Raw genomic sequence first — 8,189 nt, 5'->3', positions numbered from 1 at the left:
TTATAATTAATAAATGATCTACTTCCATTAGCAGTATTTAATATTTGTGTTGTTTTATCAAAATATTTAGTAGGTACTAGACCTTCATTAATACAATTTAAATTTGCTCTTGAGTCTATCAAGGCTAATGATTGGAAATTATATTCTTTTCTTACTATAATTTTTATTAATACAAACCATTTTTGTGTGATGACTCTATTTATTAGATTTACAGAGTTATTATTTGTTTCTTATATATAAGTCCTACGATACCGTTCAAAAAAAGAAATATTCAATGATATATATATATATATATATATATATATATATATATATATATATATATATATATATATACATGACGGAGCTTTCCTTTCAAATATATATTATATTTAGATAAGTTTACCATTCGTGATATATATTTTATATCAAAAATAAGTCATAGTTTACCATTAAAAAAAAAACTATGAATCAAATTTTTTTTTTATCACTTATAAAAAAAGTATTTCAAATCAATGATAACATAAGACTTATCAATCATTCAAATATATAGTTTACATTTTTTGAACGGCACGTATGACTTATCAATTATTCAAAATAATATATATATGTTTGAAAGGAAAACTACGACTTATCATTGATTCAAAATTATTATTATTATTTTAGCGGTAACATACAACTTATCAATGATTCACAAAAAACAAAATTGAGTCAATTATAAGTCGTAGTATTCCTTTCACAAAAATATATAAACTTTTGAATCAATGATAAGCCAATACAATACTGATAAAAAAAATTATTTTTGAATCTATGAAAAGTCGTAGTTTACCGTTAAAAAAAAAATACTTTTGATTCAATGATAAGTTGTAGTTTACCATTCAAAAAAATATATAGTTTTGAATCAATGATAAGTCGTAGTTTACTATTCTAAAAAATAAATATTTTTGAATCAATGATAAATCCTACGTTCAAAAAAAAAATTTGTTTTGAATGGTAACGTACAACTTATCATTGATTGAAAAATAAAACTTTTTTTTGAACGATAAACTACGACTTATTATTGATTTATATATATATATATATATTTTTAATGGTAGCGTTCTACTTATCAATGACTCAAATATATATATATATCTTTTTTAACGGTAATGTACAATTATCTTTGCTTGAAAAAAAAAAAAAAAAATTTAACGGTAATGCCCGACTTAATGTTGATTCAAAAAAAAAAAAAAAACTAAAACGGTAACGTACTACTTATCATTGATTCAAAAAAAATAAAAATGTTAACGGTATACTACGATTTATCATTGATTCAAAAGATTTTTTTTTTTTTTTAAATGGTAACCTACGACCTATCATTGAATCAAACATTAATTTTTCTTTTTGAATGGTAACGTACAACTTATCAATGATTCAAAATATTTTTTTTTTTAATGGTAAACCATATATACGATTTATCATTGATTAAAAAATACATATATATATTGTTTTAACGGTATTGTACGACTTATCATTGATTATAACATACGACTTATCATTCATTCAAAAATATATTTGTACATTTTTTGAACGGCACTTACGACTTATCATTGACTCAAAATTATTAATATTTTTTGAGCGGTAACATACGACTTATCAGTGATTCCAAAAAAAAAAACTTGAACGGATGATAAGTCGTAGTTTTCCTTCCAAAAAAATATATATATTTTTGAATCAATGATAAGTCAATATGATACCGATAAAAAAAAATTATCGATATCCTATTGACTTATCATTGATTCAAAAATACATTTTTTTTCTTGAAAGGAAAACTACGACTTATCATTGAATTGATAATTTTTTTTTTTGAATGGTAACATACGACTTATCATTCATATATATATATATATATATATATATATATATATATATATATCATTCATATATATATATATATATATACGACTTATCATTCATATATATATATATATATATATATATATATATATATATATATATATATATATATATATATATATATATTTATATTGAACGGTAACATACGACTTATCATTGATTAAAAATAAATTTTTTTTAGACGGTAAACTACGACTTAACGTTGATTAAAAAATATATATTTATTTAAACGGTAACTTATGACTTATCATTGATTCAAAAATATATATATTTTTTAAAATGGTAAACTACTACTTATCATAGATTTAAAAATATTTTTTATTCATTTTTTGAATAATAACGTACGACTTATCATTCATTCAAATATATATATATATATATATATATATATATATATATATATATATAAAATAACGTACGACTTATCATTGATTCAAATTAGTATTTTTTGAGCGGTAACATACGACTTATCGTATATTCAAAAAATATTTTTTTTTTTGTAAGTACGACTTATCATTGATTAAAAAATGTATATAGTTTTTTGAACGATAAACTACGACTTATCAATGATTAAAAATAATTTTTTAACATACAATTATCAATGATAAAAAAATACTTTTTTGTTTTTTGAACAGTAAACTACGACTTAGAGTATATTCAAATTTTTTTTTTTTTTTATAAGTACGACTTATCACTAATTAAAAAATGTATATATTTTTTTGAACAGTAAACTACGACTTATCATTTATTCAAAAATAACTTTTTGTTTTTTGAACGGCAAACATTGACTTATCATTGATTCAATAATATATATAATTTTTAACGGTAACGTTCGACTTATCATTGATTAAAAAACATATATATATTTATTTGAACGGTAACATACTACTTATCATTGACTCAAAAATATATATTTTTTTAACTGTAAACTACAAATTATTATTTATTCTTAATGATAACATTCGACTTATCATTGATTCAAAAACATATATATATTTATTTGAATGGTAATGTATGACTTATCATTTATCTAAAAATAATTTTTTTGAACGGTAAACTACGACTTATACGACTTATCATTGATTCAATAAAATATATATATTTTGAACGGTGACGCTCGACTTATCATTGATTCTAACTACAACTTATTATTTATTCAAAAATAAATTTTTTTTTTAACGGTAACATATGACTTATCATTGATTCAAAAATAAATTTTTTTTGAACTGTAAACTATGACTTATTATTTATTCTTAACGGTAGCGTTCGACTTATCATTGATTCAAAAACATATATGTATTTATTTGAATGGTAACGTATGACTTATCATTGATTCAAAAAACAAAAAAAATTTGAACGGTAAACTACGACTTATTATTTATTCAAAAATAAATTTTTTTTTTAACGGTAACATACGACTTATCATTGATTCAATAATATATATGTTTTTTGGTGACGTTCGATTTATCATTGATTCTAACTACAACTTATTATTTATTCAAAAATAAATTTTTTTTTAGCGGTAACGTACGACTTATCATTGATTCAATGATATATATATATTTTGAACGATACCGTTAGACTTATTATTGATTCTAATATATATATATATATATATTTATTTATTTATTTATTGGAATGGTAACGTACGAGTTATCATTTATTCAAAAATATATTTTTTTGAAAGGTAAACTACGACTTATTATTTATTCAAAAATAATTGTTTTTTGAATCGTAACGTACGACTTATCATTGATTCAAAAAAAAAAAAATTATCGATAAACTACGACTTATTATTTATTCAAAAATAAATTTTTTTTGGAACCGTAACGTACGACTTATCATAGACTCAAAAATTTTCTTTTTCTGAATGGTAACATAGAGCTTATCATTGATTGAAAAATAAATTTGTTTTTTTAACGATAAACTACGACTTATCATTGATTCGAAATACATTTTTTTTTTTTTTAACGGTAACCTTCAAATTATCATTGATTCTAAAAATATATATATATATATATATTTATTTGAACGGTAACATACGACTTATCATTGAATCAAAAATATTTTTTTTTTGAACGGTAAACTACGAATTATCATTGATTCAAAAATATATATTTTTTTTTACGATAACTTACGGGTTATCATTGATTCAAAAATATTTTTTTTTTTTACGGTAACTTACGACTTATCTTCTATTCAAAAATATATTTTTTTTGAACTGTAAACTACGACTTATCATTGATTCAAAAATAAGTTTATTTTGAATCGTAAATTACGACTTGTCATTGATTCAAAAATATATATATGTAATTAATGGTAACATACAACCTATCATAGTTTTGAAGACGTTTTTTTTTTTATCTTAACAATAAGATACGACTTATCATTCATTCAAATATATATATATATATATATATATATATATATATATATATATATATATATACATTTTTTTAACGATAACATAGGCCTTATCATTTATTCAAAATTATTATTATTTTTTGAACGGTAAAAATGACCTATCAGTGAATGGTAACTTGCAACTTATCATTGATTCTAGAATATATATACATATATATTTTGAATGGTAACGTTAGACTTATCATCGATTAAAAAATATTTGTTTTTTGAACGATAACTTACAACTTATTATGGATTAAGATTCATCAACAAGTTATTAAAAAATACATATATATTTTTTGAACGATAACATATGACTTATCATTGATTCACAAGTATAATTTTTTTAATAGTAAACTAAGACCTATCAATGACTCAAAAAAAAAAAAAATTTGAACAGTAAACTACGACTTATCATAGATTCAAAAATAAATTTGTTTTTGAACGGTATAGTACGACTTATCATTGATTAATATATATATATATATATATATATTGCACGTTAAACTACGACCTATCATTTATTCAATATTTTTCTTTTGAATGATAACTTTCGACTTATCATTCATTCAAAAATATATATTTTGAATGATAAGGTTCCACATATCATCAATTCAAAAATATATATTTTTTTGAACGGTAAACTATGACTTATCATTGATTCAAAATACAATTTTTTTCAGCAGTAACGTTCGACTTATTATCAATATATATAGTTTTGAACGGTAATCAACGACTTATCATTGATTCAAAAATATTTTTTTAATTTTGAACGGTAACTTACGACTTATCATTGATTCAAAAATATAATTGTTTTTTCAATGGTAAACTACGACATATCATTTATTCAATAATACTTTTTTTTGAATGGTAATATTCCACTTATCGTTGATTCTAATATCTATATATATATATATATATATATATATATATATATATATATATATATATATATATATATATTATTTATTTATTTGAATGGTAGCGTACGACATTTCATTCATTCAAAAGTAATTTTTTTTTTCACGGTAAACTACGACTTATCATTAATTCAAAAATAATTTCACATTCTCAATAATCATTGATTCTAATATATATATATATATATATATATATATATATATATATATTTGAACGGTAACGTACAACTTATCATTCATTCAAATATAGTTTTTTTCTACACGGTAAACTACGACTTATCATTGATTCAAAATACTTTTATTTTTCTTTTTTTGAACGATAAAGTTCGACTTATCATTGATATATATATATGTATATATATATATATATATATATATCTATAGATATTGCAACTGTAAAGTACGATATATCATTGATTCAATAATATATATATTTTTTGAACGGTAACATTCGACTTATCATTTATTCAAATATATATATATATATATATATATATATATATATATATATATATATATATATATATATATTTAAATGGTAACGACCGACTTATCATTGATTAAAAATTATTATTATTTTTTGAACAGTAACATACGACTTATTAGTGATTCAAAAAAATAATTAAAGAACGGTAAATTACGACTTATTATAGATTTAAAAACAATTACTACAACTTATCATAGATTAAAAAATAAATTTTTTTTAACAATATCGTTCGGCTTATCATGGATTCTGAAAAATATATATATTTTTGAAAGGTAAACTATGACTTATCATTAATTCAATAGTTTTTTGAACGGTACAACTTATCATTGATTCAAAAATAATGTTTTTTCTGAACGGTAAACTACGATTTATCATAAATTCAAAAATAACGTACAACTTATATTTTTTTGAATAGTAACGTACGACTTCTCATAAATGCAAAAAAAAATTCATTCATTTTTTTTTTTTTTAACGGTAACATCCAACTTATCGTTGATTCAAATTTTTTTATTTTTAAATAGCTAAAGTAAATTTTTTTAATTTTTTTTTTTAAACGGTAACTTACTGCTTATCATTTATTCAAAAAAATATATATATTTTAATGGTAATGTACGACTAATCATTGATTCAAAAATAAATTTTATTTTGAACGGTAAACTACAACTTATAATTGATATATATATATATATATATATATATATATAGTAATGTATGGCTTATCATAAATTCAAAAACTTTTTGATTAAAATTTTTTTTTTTTTAACGATAACTTTCCAACTTATCATTGATTCAATTTTTTATACTTTTGATCGGTAAAAATAAATTTTTTTTAAATTGTTTGTTTTTTAAACTGTAACGTTCAACTTATCATTGATTGTAAAATACATATATTTATTTTTTTGAATAGTATACATATATATATAAATTCAAAAAAAAAAAATTTACGATAACAAACGACTTATTATTCATTCAAAAATACATATATATACATATATATATATATATATATATATATATATATATATATATATATATATATATATATTAATAATAACGTATGACTTATCATTGATTAAAAATATTATTATTTTTTAAACTGTAACATACTACTTATCATTGATTCAAAAATAATATTTTTTTATAAACGGTAACATACGACTTATTTGAATAGTACACTACGACTTATCATAGATTCAAAAATAAATTTATTTTTTTAACAGTATCATACGACATATCATTGATTCAAAACTATATATGTTTTTTTGAACGGTAAACTACGACTTATTAGTCATTTAAAAATAAAAAATATTTGAACGGTAAACTACTTATAATTGATTTATATATATATATATATATATATATATATATATATATATATATATATATATATATATATATATATATATATATATATATTTTCTTATCTTTATCTTTAGATTTATATTTTTTCTTTTTATATTTTTTCTTTTTCTTATATAATTGTTCAGGCATATTTTTTCTATCAAGATAATATCCAAATTGTTCACAAAAGTCACCAAGTTCTTTACGCTTAGTGATTTTTTGTTTATCTAATTGCCTTTTGAGTTTCATATCTGTGCATAAGGCTAATCCCTCAGCACATATTTCTGCTGATAACTCTCCAAGTATATATGATGAATATATTATGATTCCATTATGTTTCTTTCGCAGTCTTTCTTTGACTTTTTCTACGAATAAATATGGTAAACCAGCTATAAATTTTTCTTTCCAGTGGTCTAACTAACAATCTTCTCTTATTAATAATCTTGAGAAAAATACATCTTTATACCATTTATAATGAGATAGTGTAAGACAGCGGAGATTTGAAAGCAGATCTTCCGATCTTGCTGCTAACAGTGCTGTACTGCCTACAAAGTGCAATGTAATGGTATATATCAAAGTGTTGACAACATCACTTTCTGTATAAATTATTTCTTGATTCTGTTCATTTCTGGCAATCCATTGTCTAGTATTTGTGAGGATTCTATTCTTGGTTTCATCATCTACATAGAAATCCCACCAACCTCTTAACCAGCCAGTAAATCCATTAACTATTGCTTTTGCAACCTCTTGATCTGGGTTGCCTGCCATTTTATTTGCAGAGGCAAACATTGTCATATGTCTCATGACATCTAATATTTTTAATTCAGATAAGCCATCTATTGTCCAGTTTACTATTGATCTTCCTGAATATGATACTACTTGTTGTATAACATCTTCTTCCATTTGAATATCAACAGGTGTAGGTCTTTTATGATATGGTAAAGCTGTAATGGGTTTCCAGTTTTTGCCATAAGCTATTCTGTTGAGATCTATGGGAGTGGTATCCATAAATGCATTTTCTTGATTTTGGATCGTATCTTCTATGATTGGTTCTTCTTGGAGCATCATTGTTTCATGCTCAGATAGCTTTATTTTTCCTTTATCTGAAGATTCAGGTAATGAACTGGTAATAGTGGGTGAAGGAATATTTATTTTGGGAGAAG

Source organism: Amborella trichopoda, chromosome 10 (assembly GCF_054954075.1).
Source record: "Amborella trichopoda isolate Santa Cruz 75 chromosome 10, AtrichopodaSantaCruz75HAP2 v2.0, whole genome shotgun sequence".
In the NCBI taxonomy this organism is placed as follows: Eukaryota; Viridiplantae; Streptophyta; class Magnoliopsida; order Amborellales; family Amborellaceae; genus Amborella; species Amborella trichopoda.
Note: the sequence above shows the minus strand (reverse complement) of the source record.